Source organism: Elephas maximus, chromosome 25 (genome assembly GCF_024166365.1).
Source record: "Elephas maximus indicus isolate mEleMax1 chromosome 25, mEleMax1 primary haplotype, whole genome shotgun sequence".
NCBI lineage: Eukaryota > Metazoa > Chordata > Mammalia > Proboscidea > Elephantidae > Elephas > Elephas maximus.
The window spans coordinates 41,505,790-41,521,185 of record NC_064843.1 but is presented as its reverse complement, the minus strand read 5'-3'; the positions used below and the strand labels follow the sequence as shown (position 1 = coordinate 41,521,185).

The following is a 15,396-nucleotide window of genomic DNA, read 5'->3' as shown; positions in this document are numbered from 1 at the left end:
AGGAATAAGACAACTGACCTGTCACATTAGGATTTGTGACAATCTAGGAATTGGAATGATGAGGGTGCTCTGGAATACATTCTCCCCAAACCTTTTGCTAGTAAGTACAATGCTGCATATATTTGCTAAAGAAAACACTGGTATGAGGAATCAACATTATGTGTCCCCTCTAGCAATGGAGAGCTCACCTAATCCCCAGAATTTAGGCTTTGGCTGTGATAGCTTCCATTAAGGGTCTTTCTATTCAAAGTTAAGCATTTAATATTCAATACATTATTACTGATAAAATTTTGGACAAATGTCAGGCCATATTATCTCAATATTGTACACATATTATCTCAGTTAAATCTCACGGAAACTCCAAGATAGGTATTCTTCTTACTCTCATTTTGCAGGTAAAGAAAATGAGAAAAGGGCACACAGCTAGTATGTTGTGGGGGTAGGATTCAAACTCAACATTATCTGACTTTTCTTCATATATCTTAACACTATTTGATCCCTCAGAACCTTAAAGACTAACCAAAAACAGGTAAGCCTTCTCAATGCCAATTCAATTAATTGATCATTATTTTCACTGTACAGATTTCTAAACAAAGGGGCAGTGTTTTTTTGTTTGTTTAATGTGCTCAGGCTATTCAAGATAAGAGCACTGATTTTTAGATATTCGATATCTATGTTCAAGTACTAGTCGTGACTTTTAAATAAATTCATCTCTTCGCAGAGATGATACCATATGTGGGAAAGAGATTCATTCAACTTTCAGCCTTACTGAGGATGTCTCCCAGGTGTGGGAGAAACAGAAGTGGCAGCTGGGATTGTTACACTCTGCCCTGGGCCTTTACCTACAGCTGCTCAGTTTTCTCTGATTTGAAGAAAAGGCATCCAGAAGGAAGATGAAGTCCCTTGAGCTAACTGTTCACTCAACCAACATTACAATATTTATTATTAAGAATGGAACTATTTTTACAACTATAGTCTTTGGCTGTCTGCTATGTGCAAGGCACTTGTACTAAGCATTTTATATACTTTAACTCAATCCTCACAACTGCCTTATGAGTTAGATACTATTTTCCCCTTCTAAGGATGAAGAAACTAAAAATCACAGAAGTCAAGGAATTTGCTCAAGGCCACATATCTAATACTAGACTGCTAGGACTCAAATTCAGAGCTTTTAGAACTCCAAAGCTCATGTTCTGCCCTTTATGCTTCACCAGATACTGCAGATATGCAGAAGATTAGATAGGGGCATTGTCATGACCTTCACTGACCAGTAGTAAGGTACAAATAAGCTATTTACTCAAATCCTGAATTATCACCTGCCATAAAAATGTTAACTAATACTAAGGTGAGGTGGGGAAACTGCAGACCAGAGAAGGAATTTTCAGGGGAGGTGATGCTTCAGTTGAACTTGGGAGGATAAGGAGGTACTGGCCAACAGAAAGGTCAGACACAGTCATTCAAGCAGAGAGGACAGGGAAGCCTGAAAAAGCTATCTGGTTCCAGAAATGGCAAAGAGTTGGGTAAAGCCCTCAAGCAGGGCCGTACCTGTTATATGAGTGTGAAGACCGAAGACATGGAAGATTGAGGTCTGTGAAGATATGAGGGGAAAATGCAGGTGATAAGTCTGGAAGAGGAAGCAATCAGACCACAAAGGGGCCTGTAGGCCACAATAAAAAAGTTGTGACTTTCCATTGCATGCATTAGGTGGTTGCCCAGATCAATCTGAAGTTTAGAAGCAATGACTGATGGCAGGGTGGAGGATGAACGGGTGGGACTTTCAGTAAAGAAGGCTGCTGACTGAAGCCTTTAGAAATAACCCAAGCAATAAACCAAGAGAACATCAGAGCAGGGCAGGAATATCTGGAGGAGACTGATCAGAAACTTTACACCAGTAGAACTGATGACTTAACAATGAGGTGCTACAGGTAAGGAAGACTCAGGTATCTGACCTAGGTGAATGGCAGTGCTATAAGCAGGAAGATGACCAGCTTTGGGGTATAAGGTGGAGAAGTTGATGAGTTTAGTTCTAAACATGGGAGGGTGTGAGACACTACGGTAGACATTATACCTATATGGTGGTAAAGGAGGAGAAAGGGACCGAATGTCAGACAGGCAATGAAAGAGCAGCTGCCATGGGAGTCCGGCAGTAAGCCAAAGAATGGAAGAAGACAGCTCCCAGAGAGACAAAAGCAGCACTGAACGAGCTAGGCAGGAGACGTGTGACAAGCACAGGAGGCAGGAGTAGGTGGGTGCCGATGAGTAAAAACTGATACATGCCACCAAGGGAGGAATAGGAACAGTATACTGAATAGCTGCCAGTGAGAGAAAACTAGTAAAAGGCCTTTGAAAAAGTCCTGTTGTTGTTGTGTGTCATCAAGTTGTTTGACTCACAACACCACTGACCTTTCGGTTAGCAGCCAAGCACTTCACCACTGAGCCACCAGGGATCCTTGAAGAAGTCCTAGAACACCAGAAGTCACCTTTCAGTATACGTCCGCTCTTGAAAAAGGCAATGTGATAGGTCCAAAACAAAGAGAATCCCACAAAATCAGTGGGACTCTGAGGCCCTAAAAAGCAGCTCGCTTCCACATATGAAATTATGTAGGGAATGAAACAGGACCACTAAGGCTGTGAAATACATTCTTAAATTCTACTGCCCTTAAGTTACATTCATGACAAGATTCAGTTTGCAGCCTGGAGGCAAGAAGGTCACTTAGATTACTGCAACAAACAACACAAAATAGGGTTTGGTATAAATTTATACTGCAGATAATTAAAACAATACTATGGACAAGTATTTGTTCTGCTTATAGCACACCTTGGCATATACTACTGGATATGTGACACCAAAGAATTTTACAGGTTATCTGCATCAAATAAAAAGTAAGAACAAACCAGGAATAATGTTGAAAAAGGATAATAAAATCCCAGTAATCACTCTACCCGATGTTAAGAATTACTGCTTCTCTACTGTCATTAAGACACTGTGGTACTAGCAGAGGGATAGATACACAGATCAATGGAACAAAACACAGAATCCAGAAATACACCCACGAAAATATGCCCAAACAGAACACAACAGAGAACCCCTGAGGGAACAGGAGAGCAGTGGGATGCAGACCCCAAATTCTCATAAAAAGACCAGACTTAATGGTCTGACTGAGACTAGAAGCACCCTGGTGGTCATGGTCTCCAGACCTCCGGTGAGGCCAAGACAGGAACCATCCCCAAAGCCAACTCTTAAGACAGGGATTGTTTTGGACAATGGGATAGAAAATGATACTGGTGAAGAATGAGCTTCTTGGATCAAGTAGACGCACGAGGCTATGTTGGCATCTCCTGTCTGGATGGCAGATGAGAGGGCAGAAGGGGTCAGAAGCTAGCTGAATGGACACAGATGGACACAAAAAGAGAGAGTGGAGGGAAGGAGTGTGCTGTCTCATTAGGGGGAGAGCAATTAGGAGTATATAGCAAGGTGTATATAAATTTTTACATGAGAGACTGACTTGATTTGTAAACTTTCACTTAAAGAACAACAACAACAAAAAAAAGTGCCCAAATAATTTTGGACAAAGGTGCAAAAGCAACTCAGTGGAGACAGTATAGTCTCTTCAACAAACAGTGATGATCAAATTCAACATGCATAGGAAAAAAAAAAAATTGACCTTTGACCTGAAAGCTCACATTTTATACAAAAAATAACTCAAAAGTTAACCACAGACTTAAATGTAAAACACAGAACTATAAAACCCTTAGAAAGAAAATACAGGAAAAAATCTCTAGGACCTATAACTAGGCAGAGAGTTCTTAGACTTGACAGCAAAAGCATTGTCTGCAAAATAAACAACTGATAAATCACTTCATCACAATTAAGGACACTGTCCTGAGATCATCTTTAAACCTTGAACCAAAACTATCCCATGAAGTCTACAGTTCTGCTCAACTAGTAAAGAATGTTCGCCTTCAACAGTGTATTCTTTTAAAGAATTATCTATATGAGATCAAATTCACAACAGTAATTCTAAAACACAGTGGAGAAGTTAGGGGACAGAGTGTAAGTTAATGGTGGTGAAATAATATGGATGGAGATAGGGAGAATGGTGACACTATGCTAATGATGTAACCAATGTCACTGAACTGTACATGCAGAAAATACTGAACAGGCGTATGTTTTGTTATGTATATTTTCACCAAATAAAAAAAGGTAGCACCTCTGCTTCCCTGTTTCTGTGAGAGGGCAGGAGCCTAACTTCCAAGGATGCCTTGCTCCAAGTTACAAAACTATCTTTTGTCTTAAAGATATGAAAAGTTTACTTTTCCTTTTGAATAAAAGTAATTAATGAATACAGGTGGCTACCTAAAGACAAAACAGAGACACACACAGAGGGAAGATGCCCATATGAAGATGGAGAAAGAGACTGGAGTCACGTTGCCACAAACCAAGGAACACCAAGGATCGCCAGCAACCCCCAAAAGACAGGAAAAGCTAAGGAAGGATCCTTTCCTAGACCCTTCAGACAGAACATGGCCCTGCTGACATCTTGATTTCTGACTTCTAGCTTCTAGAACTGTGAGAGAATAATTTTCTGTTTTTTTTAAGTCACCCAGGGTGTGGTACTTTTGTTATGTAAGCCATAGGAAACTAATACAGTAACAAAGTTTGGTTTTTCCTAGGGTTGATGTTAACATTCAAAAATCACTCAATGCAATTCACCAAACAAATGGCAAAAAACCCATAAAATTACCTTGATGGATAAAATCCAACATCCATTTATGACAAAAACTCAGCAAACTAAAAAACAGAAGGGAACGTCCTCAGCCCAGTAAAGGACATCTGAAAAAAACCTATACTTAATGGTGAGAGACTGAATACTTTCTCCCTAAGATGTGGAAACAACCCACTGCCTTTGAGTCAATTCAGACTCATAGCAACTCCACAGGACAGAGCAGAATTGCCCCACAGGGTTTCCAAGGAATGGCTGGTGGATTCAAACTGCTGAACGTTTTGTTAGCAGCCAAGCATAAACGTTGATATGCGAGCCATTAGTGAGCTGAAATGGACTGGTATTGGCCATTTTGAATCAGATAATCATACAGTCTACTAGGCTGGGAATGGCAAATTAAAGAGGAATGGTGTTGCATTCATTGTCAAAAAAAAAATTTCAAGATCTATCCTGAAGTACAACGCTGTCAATGACAGAATAATATCCATATGCCTATAAGGAAGACCAGTTAATATGACTATTATTCGAATTTACACACCAACCATTAAGGCCAAAGACGAAGAATTTGAAGCTTTTTATCAATTTCTGCAGTCTGAAATTGATCGAACATGCAATCAGGGTGCATTGATAATTACTGGTGACTGGAATGTGAAAGCTGGAAACAAAGAAGGAAGGTTAGAAGTTGGAAAATATGGCCTTGGTGACAGAAATGATACCAGAAATTGCATGACAGAATTTTGCAAGACCAATGCCTTCTTCATTACAGATACCTTTTTTTCAACAATATCAATTGCTACTGCATACCTGGCCCTTGCTGGATGTAATACACAAAAATCAAATTGGCTACATCCATGAAAAGAAACAATGGAAAAGCTCAATATTATCAGCCAGAACAAGGCCAGGGGCCAGCTGCAGAACAGACCATCAGTTGTTCATATGCAAGTTCAAGTTAAAGCTGAAGAAAATTACAGCAAGTCCACGAGAACCAAAGTACGACCTTGAGTAAATCCCACCTGAATTTAAAGACCATCTCAAGAACAGATTTGAACTAATGAACGAAAACCAGACAAGTTGTGGGATGACACCAAGAACATCATACATGAAGAAATCAAGAGGTCACTGGAAAGAAAGAAAAGACCAAAACGGATTTCAGAAGAGACTTTGAAACTTGCTCTTGAATGTTGAGAAGCTAAAACGAATGGAAGAAACGATGAAGTAAAAGAGCTCAACAAAGGAAGGCTCGAGAAGACAAAGTAAAGTATTTTAATGACATGTGCAAAGACCTGGAGTTAGAAAACCAAAAGGGTAGGCAAGGCCAAGATGGTGGAGTAGTCAGACACTTCCTGTGGTCTCTCTTACAACAAAGACCCGAAAAAACAGGTGAATCGATTATGAATGACAATCTAGGAGCCCTCAACATCAAAGAGTCGCACTGAGTGGCAGGGGTTGGGAGAGACAGTTCAGAAGCAGCAAGAATTTGCCAGACCTGACGTGGCCGGCACCCTGCAGGCTGGATCGGCCCTCGCACACAGGCTGAGGCAAGCAGTAGCACTCAGGATGCGTTTTTCACACCGGGAGAAGCTGAGTTGCAGGGTGCCTGCTCAAGCCTCCAGAACCAGGGAGAAGCAGCAATCTGCAAAAGTGCGAGCATCTAACCTACAGTGTGGGATCAAAAAAGCCCTTACCCCCACTGAAAAGCAGCTCTTTCCCATTTACCATTTACCTGCCTCCTCCCCACTATGCTCTGGACCCAGTCCGGAGTCAGTGATTACGTGGCCCCTGAGCTTGAAGTGAGAACCATCCTGTGCCCCCGAGCCATTTTCCTGGCTTTGGAGATGGAACAAACTAACAGGAAAAAATAACCTGCCAGCTCCCCTATGCAGGAACTCAGGGCAGGTACAGCCCCTTGTCTAAGCACAGGCATAAGGGGTCCACAGACTTTGAATGCCTTTCACCCCTGCCTAGACCTGTGTGGGTCCATTTCAATGGCGTAGGCCCTCATTAGCACAGTACAATAGGGTATATATCTGAAGCCTATTTTGAAGTGAAACAGCTAAGGGGGAGTGGCAGATTCATGACATTTCACACCGCACTGCCCATTAAGCAGGGTCCTCACCTACCCACATCAGGAGCCTGAGGACTGGCGGCTCCACCTACTCCATCTAACCACCCGTGAGAGTGGTCATGAGAATAAGTGGTGCCTCCCAGTCCTTACAGCCAACAGCACTGGGTACCCAAAGACCAGCTGCAAAACCCACCCACCTATGTGCTCTAGGGAACAGGGACATGCCTTCCACTCGGGCACTCAGGGGCAGCTGTCAGCCCCCTACCTTTCTCAGCATATAACCCCCTATTGCAGACATATACTACCCCAATCACTCCTACATAGCTCTGCCCGCCTAGGACTGTAGGTGAGAGCCTGTACCACACACTTGGTGAGTGACCAATGACCTGGACACCTGAGCTGAATCCACATAAGAAAAGTAAATGGACTCCTGGGCTCACACACCCAGTAACAGCTCTAACACCTGGTGACAGGACGTGAGAGCTTCAAAGATGCCAGTAATCAAAGTAGCTCACATGACCAGCCTATTTGGGCATGTCAAAACAGAACAATAATTTAGGACACAGAAAGCAAACATAAAATAAATAATTATAATAACTTATTGATGGCTTGGAGACAAAAGTCAGTGTCAAATCACATAAAGACGCAGACCATGATGGCTTCAGCAAGCAACCAAAACAAAAAACCAAGAAACCTTCCCAGAGGAAAAGAATTTCCTGGAATTACCAGAGATAGAATTTAAAAGATTAATACACAGAACTCTTCAAGAGATCAGGAAGGAGATCCCGCAAAATGTAGACCAAGCCAAAGAACACAAAGACAAAGCAACAGAGGAACTTAAGACGGTTATACAAGAGCATTATGACAAAGTTAGCAGGCTGCAAGAATCCATAGAGACCAAACCAAAAGACCAAACCCACTGCCGTCGAGTCGAGCCTGACTCACAGCGACCCTACAGGACAGAGTAGAACTGCCCCACAGAGTTTCCAAGGAGCACCTGGTGGATTTGAACTGCCGACCTCTTGGTTAGCAGCCATAGCACTTAACCACTACACCACCAGGGTTTCCTCCACAGAGACAGCAAGCAGAAATCCAAAAGATTAACAGTAAAATTTCAGAATTAGACAATGCAATAGAAGCTCATAGGAGCAGAACTGAGGCAACTGAAGTTAAAGATAAAGCACCTGACGCCAATTTATTTGAGAAAAAATTAGATAAAAGAATTAAAAAAAAATGAAGAAACCCTAAGAATTATGGGGGGCTCTATCAAGAGAAATAACCTACGAGTGATTGGAGTATCAGAACGGGGGAGATAACAGAAAACTTCCATGATATCGTGAAAGACGAGAAGATATCTATCCAAAAAGCTCATTGAACTCCACGCATGGTAGATTCCAAAAGAAAGTCACCAAGACATACTATAATCAAACTTGCCAAAACCAAAGATAGAGAATTTTAAGAGTGGCTAGGGATAAACGAAAAGTCATCTGCAGAGGACAGTCAGTGAGGCTAAGCTCTGACTACTCAGCAGAAACCACGCAGGCAAGAAGACAATGCGATGACATACATAAAGCCTTGAAGAAGAAAAAAACTGCCAGCCAAGAATTAGACACCCAGCAAAATTGTCTCTCAAATATAATGGCGAAATTAGGGCACTTCCAGATAAACAGAAGTTTAGGGTATTTGTAAAAAAACAAACCAAAATTACAAGAAATACTAAAGGGAGTCCTCCGGTAAGAAAATCAATAACATCAGATAACCCAAGACTAGAACACAGGACAGAACAACCAGATATCAATCCAGATAGGGAAGTCACAAAAATAAATCAAAGTTAAAACAGGGAAACACAGACATTAATACGTACGAGATGACAACATTAAAACAAAAAAGAGGGACTAAATAATGTAGTCACAGAACTGTCATATGGAGAGGAAGTCAAGGCGATATCAAGAAATGAAAGATTGATTTAAACTTTAGAAAAACAGAGGTAAATATTAAGGTAACCACAAAGGAAACTAAGAATCCTACACATCAAAATAAAAAACATAAATACTCAGCAAATACAAAATCAACAATGAAAAAGATGAAAAGAAAATACATAAAGAAAAATGACTCAGCACAGAAAAGTAAGTGAAACAAACTGTCAACAACACAAACACACACACATCGAAATGAGAACAGTAAACTCATCTCTATCAATAATTATGGTGAATGTAAATGGACTAAACGCACCAAAAAAGAGACAGAGTGGAAGAATGGATTAAAAAACATGATCCCTCTATATGCTGCCTACAAGAGACACACCTTAGACTCAAAGACACAAACAAAGTAAATATCAAAGGATGGAAAAAAACATATCAAGCAAACAACAATCAAAAAAGAGCAGGAGTGGAAATATAAATCTCTAACAAAACAGACTTTAAAGCAAAATCCACCACAAATGATAAGGAAGGACACTATATAATGATCAAAGGGTCAATACACCAGGAGGACATAACCATAATAAATATTTACACACCCAATGACAGGGCTCCAAAATATACAAAACAAACTCTAACAGCACTGAAAAGAAAAGCAGACGGCTCCATAATAACAGTAGGAGACTTCAACATACCACTTTCAGTAAAGGACAGAACATTGACAAAGAAGCTCAGTAAAGACATGGAAGATCTAAATGCCACAATCAACCAACTTGACTTCACAGACATATACAGAACACTCCTCCCAACAGCAGCTAAGTATACTTTCTTTTTGAACACACATGGAACATTCTCCAGAACAAATCACATAACAGGCCACAAAGCAAGCCTTAACAGAATCCAAAACATTGCAATATTACAAAATATCTTTCCTGATCATAAAGCCATAAAAGGAGAAATCAGTAACAGAATATGCAAGGAAAAAAATCAAATACATTGAAAGTGAACAATACCTTGCTCAAAAACTACTGGGTAAATAGAAGAAAGCAAGGATGGAATAAAGAAATTTACAGAATCAAATGAATATGAAAACACATCCTACCAGAACCTTTGGGACACAGCAAAAGCCATGCTCAGAGGTCAATTTATAGCAATAAATGCACACATCCAAAAAGAAGAAAGGGCCAAAATCAAGACACTAGCCTACAACTCAAACAAATAGAGAGCAACAAAAGAAGCCCATGGGCACTAGAAAAAAGGAAATAATAAAAATTAGAGGAGGAGTAAATGAAATAGAGAACAGAAAAACAACCGAGAAGTTGACAAGACCAAAAGCTGTTTCTTTGACAAGATCAATAAAATCGATAAACCACCGGCCAAACTGACAGAAGAAAAACAGGAGAAACAGCAAATAACCTGAATAAGAAATGAGACAGGTGATATCACAACAGACCCAAGTGAAATTAAAAGAATCATAACAGAGTACTATGAAAAATTGTACTTGAACAAATTTGAAAACCTAGAGGAAAAGGACAAATTTCTGGAAACACAATATCTACCTAAACTAAAACAAACAGAGGTAGAACTGCTAAATAAACCTGTTAACAAAAGAAGAGATTGAAGAAGTAATTAAAAAACTCCAAACAAACAAAAAAAGCCCTGGCCCTGAAGGCTTCACTGGAGAGTTCTACCAAATTTTCAGAGAAGGTTTAACACCAGTCCTAATGAAAGTATTTCAGAACATGGAAAAGGATGGAATACTCCCAAACTCATTCTATGAAGCCAACATAACCCTGATGCCAAAACCAGGTAAAGACATCATAAAAAGAAAATTACAGACCAATATCCCTCAAGAACACAGATGCAAAAATCCTCAACAAAATTCTAGCCAACAGAATTCAACATATCAAAAAAGTAATTCACCATGACCAAGTGGGATTCATACCAGGTATGCAGGGATGGTTCTACATTAGAAAAACAATCGATGTAATCTATCACATAAATAAACCAAAAGATAAGAACCACAAGATCTTATCAATTGATGGAGAAAAGGCATCTGACAAAGTCCAACACCCATTCATGATAAAAACTCTCCGCAAAATAGGAATAGACGGGAAATTCCTCAACATAAGAAAAGGCATTTATATAAAGCCAACAGCCAGCATCACCCTAAATGGAGGGAGTCTGAAAGCATTCCCCTTGAAAACTGGACAAATATGCCCTTTATCATCACTCTTATTCAACACTGTGGTGGAGATCCTAGCTAGAGCAATTGGGCAAGAAAAAGAAATAAAGGACACCCAAGTTGTAAGTAAGAAGTAAAAGCATGCCTATTTGCAGATGATATGATCTCATCCAAAGAAAACCCCAAAGAAGCCACAAGAAAACTACGGGAACTAACGGGAAATTTCAGCAAAGTAAGATAAATACACAAAAATCAGTTATTTCTCTACACTAGCAAAGAGAACTTTGAAGAGGAAATCACCAAATCAATACCACTCACAACAGTGTCCAAGAAGATAAAATACTTAGGAATAAATCTAACCAGAGGTGTAAAAGACCTACGCAAAGAAAACTCCAAGACGCTACTGCAAGAAACTGAGAGACCTGCGTAAGCGGAAAAACATACCTTGCTCACGGACAGGAAGGCTCAACGTTGTGAAAACGTCAGTTTTACCCAAAGCGATCTACAGACAAATACAGTGCAACTCCAATTCAAATTCCAACGCCATTTTTTAAGGAGGTGGAGAAACAAATCGCCAACTTCATACGAAAAGGGAAGAAGCCCTGGGTAAGCAAAGCATTACTAAGTAAGACAACAAAGTGGGAGGCCTTGCACTACCTGATTTTAGAACCTATTATACCACCACAGTACTCAAAACAGCCTGGTACTGGTACAACAACAGATACACAGACCAAAGAGACAGAGTTAAGAATCCAGAGGTAAATTCATCCACCTGTGCGCAGCCGATAATTGACAAAGGCCTAATGTCTGTTATTTGGGGAAAAGACAGTCTTTAACAAATGGTGCTGGCTAACTGGATATTCATCTGCAAAACAATGGAAGAGGACACATACCTCACACTGTACACAAAAACAAAGTCAAAACGGATCAAAGACCTAAAACAGTAAAGACCATGGAAGAAAAAATAAGGACAACGCTAGGAGCCCTAACACATGGCATAAACAGAATACAAACCATAACTAACAATGGACAAATATCAGAAGAGAAACTAGATAACTGGGAGCTCCTAAAAATCACTTACTCTCATCCGAAGACTTCCCCAAAAGAGTAAAAAGACAACCTACAGTCTGGGAAAAAAATTTGGCTATGACCTATCCAATAAGGGTCTAATTTCTAAAATCTACAAGATACTGGAAAGCCTCAACAACAAAAAGACAACCTAATTAAAAAATAGGCAATGGATCATTCTACCTGATTTTAGAAACTATTATACCGCCACAGTAGTGAAAACAGCCTGGTAGTGGCACAACAGACATACAGACCAATGGAACAGAATTGAGAATCTAGACATGAATCCATCCACATATGAGCAGCTGATATTTGACAAAGGCCCAAAGTCAGTTATTTGGGGAAAAGACAGTCTTTTTAACAAACGGTGCTGGCATAACTGGATATCCATCTTCAAAAAAATGAAACAAGATCCATACCTCACACCATGCATGAAAACTAACTCAAAATGGATCAAAGACCTAAACATAAAATCTAAAATGATAAAAATCATGGAAGAAAAAATAGAGACAATGTTAGGAACCCTAACACATGGCATAAACAGAATACAAAACATTACTAAAATTGCAGAAGAGAAACCAGGTAACTGGAAGCTCCTAAAAATCAAACAACTATGCTCATTCAAAGACTTCACCAAAAGAGTAAAATGATAACCTACAGACTAGGAAAAAGTTTTTAGCTATAACATTTCTAATCAGCGCCTGATCTCTAAAATCTACATGATCCTACTAAAAGTCATCTACAAAAAGACAACCCAATTAAAAAATAGGCAAAGGATATGAACAGACACTTCGCTAAAGACATTCAGGTAGCTAACACATACAGGAGGAAATGCTCACCATCATTAGCATTAGAGAAATGCAAATCAAAACTACAATGAGATTCCATCTCACTCCAAAAAGGCTGGCATTAATCAAAAAAAACACAAAATAATAAATGGTGGAGAGACTGGAACACTTATACACTGCTGGTGGGAATGTAAAATGGTACAACCACTTTGGAAATTGATTTGGAGTTTCCTTAAAAAGCTAGAAATAGAGCTACCATACAATCCAGCTATCCCATTCCTTGGAATATATCCTAGAGAAATAAGAGCCTTTACACAAACAGATATATGCACACCCATGTTCACTAAAGCACTGTTTACAATAGCAAAAAGTTGGAAGCAACCAAGGTGCCCATCAATGGATGGATAAATACATTATGGTATCTTTACACAATGGAATACTACACATTGATAAAGAACAATGATGAATCCATGAAACATTTCATAACATGGAGAAATCTGGAAGGCATTATGCTGAGTGAAATTAGTCAGTTGCAAAAGGACAAATATTGTATAAGACCACTATTATAACAACTGGAGAAACAGTTTAAACAGAGAAGAAAATATTCTTTGATGGTTACAGGAGCAGGGAGGGAGGGAGGGAGACAGGTATTCACTAATTAGAAAGAAGATAAATTTTATTTTAGGTGAAAGGAAAGACAATACACAATACAGGAGAGGTCAATACAACTGGACTAAACCAAAAGCAAAGACGTTTCCAGAATAAACTGAATGCTTCAAAGGCCAGCACAGCGTAGCAGGGACCAGGATTTGAGGACCATGGTTTCAGGGGACATCTAAGCCAACTGGCATAATAAGATCTATTAAGAAAACATTCTGCATCTCACTTTGGAGAGTTACATCTGGGGTCTTAAATGCTAGCAAGTGACCATCTAAGATGCATCAATTTATCTCAACCCACCAGGAGCATGGAACAATGAAGAACACCAAGGACACAAGGTAATTATGAGCATAAGAGACAGAAAGGACCACATAAACCAGAGACTACATCAGCCTGAGACCAGAAGAACTAGATGGTGCCTGGCCACAACCGATGACTGCCCTGACAGGGAACACAACAGAGAATCCCTGAGGGAGCAAGAGAGCAGTGGGATGCAGACCCCAAATTCTCATAAAAAGACCAGACTTAATGGTCAGACTGGAATATGGGATAGAAAATGATACTGGTGAAGAACAAGCTTCTTGGATCAAGTAGACACATGAGACAATGTTGGCATCTCCTGTCTGGAAGGGAGATGAGACGGGAGAGGGGGCAAGAAGCTACCCAAATGGACAAGTGGAGAGAGAGTGGGGGGAATAACTGTGCTATCTCATTAGAGGGAGAGCAATTAGAAGTGTATAGCAAGGTGCATGTAAATTTTTGTATGAGAGACTGACCTGATTTGTAAACTTTCACTTAAAGCACAATAAAAATTAATTAAAAAAAAAAAAAAAAGGCAAAGGATAGAACAGACACCTCACCAAAGACATCCAGGCAGATAACAGATACATGAGGAAATGCTCACAGTCATTAGCCATTAGAGAAATGCAAGTCAAAACTACAATGAGATTCCATCTCACCCCAACAAGGCTAGAATTAATCCAAAAAACACAAAATAATAAATGTTGGAGAGGTTGTGGAGAGACTGGAACACTTATACACTGCTGGCAGGAATGTAAAACGGTACAATCACTTTGGAAATCGATTTGGTGCTTCCTTAAAAAGCTAGAAATAGAACTACCATATGATCCAGCAATCCCACTCCTTAGAATATATCCTAGAGAAATAAGAGCCTTTACACAAACAGATATATGCACACCCATGTTCACTGCAGCACTGTTTACAATAGCAAAAAGATGGCAACAACCTATGTTCCCATCAAAAGACGAATGGATAAACAAATTATTGTATATTCACACAATGAAATACTATGTAACAATAAAGAACGATGATGACTCCGAGAACATTTTACAACATGGATGAATCTGGAGGGCATTATACTAAGTGAAATTAATCAGTCACAAAAGGACAAATATTGTAGGAGACTACAATTATAAGATCTCAAGAAAAGATTTAAGCACAGAAGAAAACATTCTTTGATGGTTTTGAGGGTGGGGAGGAAGGAAGAGGGGTTATTCACTAACTAGATAGTAGACAAGAATTATCTTAGGTTGAAGGGAAGGACAATACCCAATACAGGGGAAGTTGACACAACTGGACTAAACCAAAAGCTAAGAAGTTTCCTGAACACAAACACTTCGAGGCACAGAGTAGCAGGGGTGGGAGTCTGGGGACTACGGTTTCAGGGGACATTTAGGTCAATTGGCATAACAAAGTTGATTAAGAAAATGTTCTGCATCTCACTTTGGTGAGTGGCATCTGGGGTCTTAAAAGCTTGTGAGCGGCCATCTAAGAGGCACCAATTGGTTCCAATCCACCTGGAGCAAGGGAAAATGAAGAATGCCAAAGACACAAGGAAAATATTAGCCCAAGAGACAAAAGGGTCACATAAACCAGAGACTCCATCAGCCTGAGACCAGAAGAATTAGATGGTGCCTAGCTACCACCAATGACTGCCCTGACAGGGAACATAAAAGAGAGACCTGGA

General features: G+C 39.8%; 1 protein-coding gene across 5 annotated transcripts in view; it reads right to left on the bottom strand.

Moving 5' to 3' along the window:
• The window catches only part of PTPRA (protein tyrosine phosphatase receptor type A), a 146,461-nt gene that overhangs the window by 74,041 nt on the left and 57,024 nt on the right, over nt 1-15,396 (bottom strand). Inside the window, exon 2 of one of the 5 annotated variants that reach the window (XM_049869517.1) lies at nt 2,404-2,461. The exons of the other annotated variants lie outside the window; for them this stretch is intronic. The gene's annotated coding sequence lies outside the window, so the exon portion shown is untranslated. The remainder of the gene's footprint in view (nt 1-2,403; nt 2,462-15,396) is intronic. 5 annotated transcript variants of the gene reach the window in all.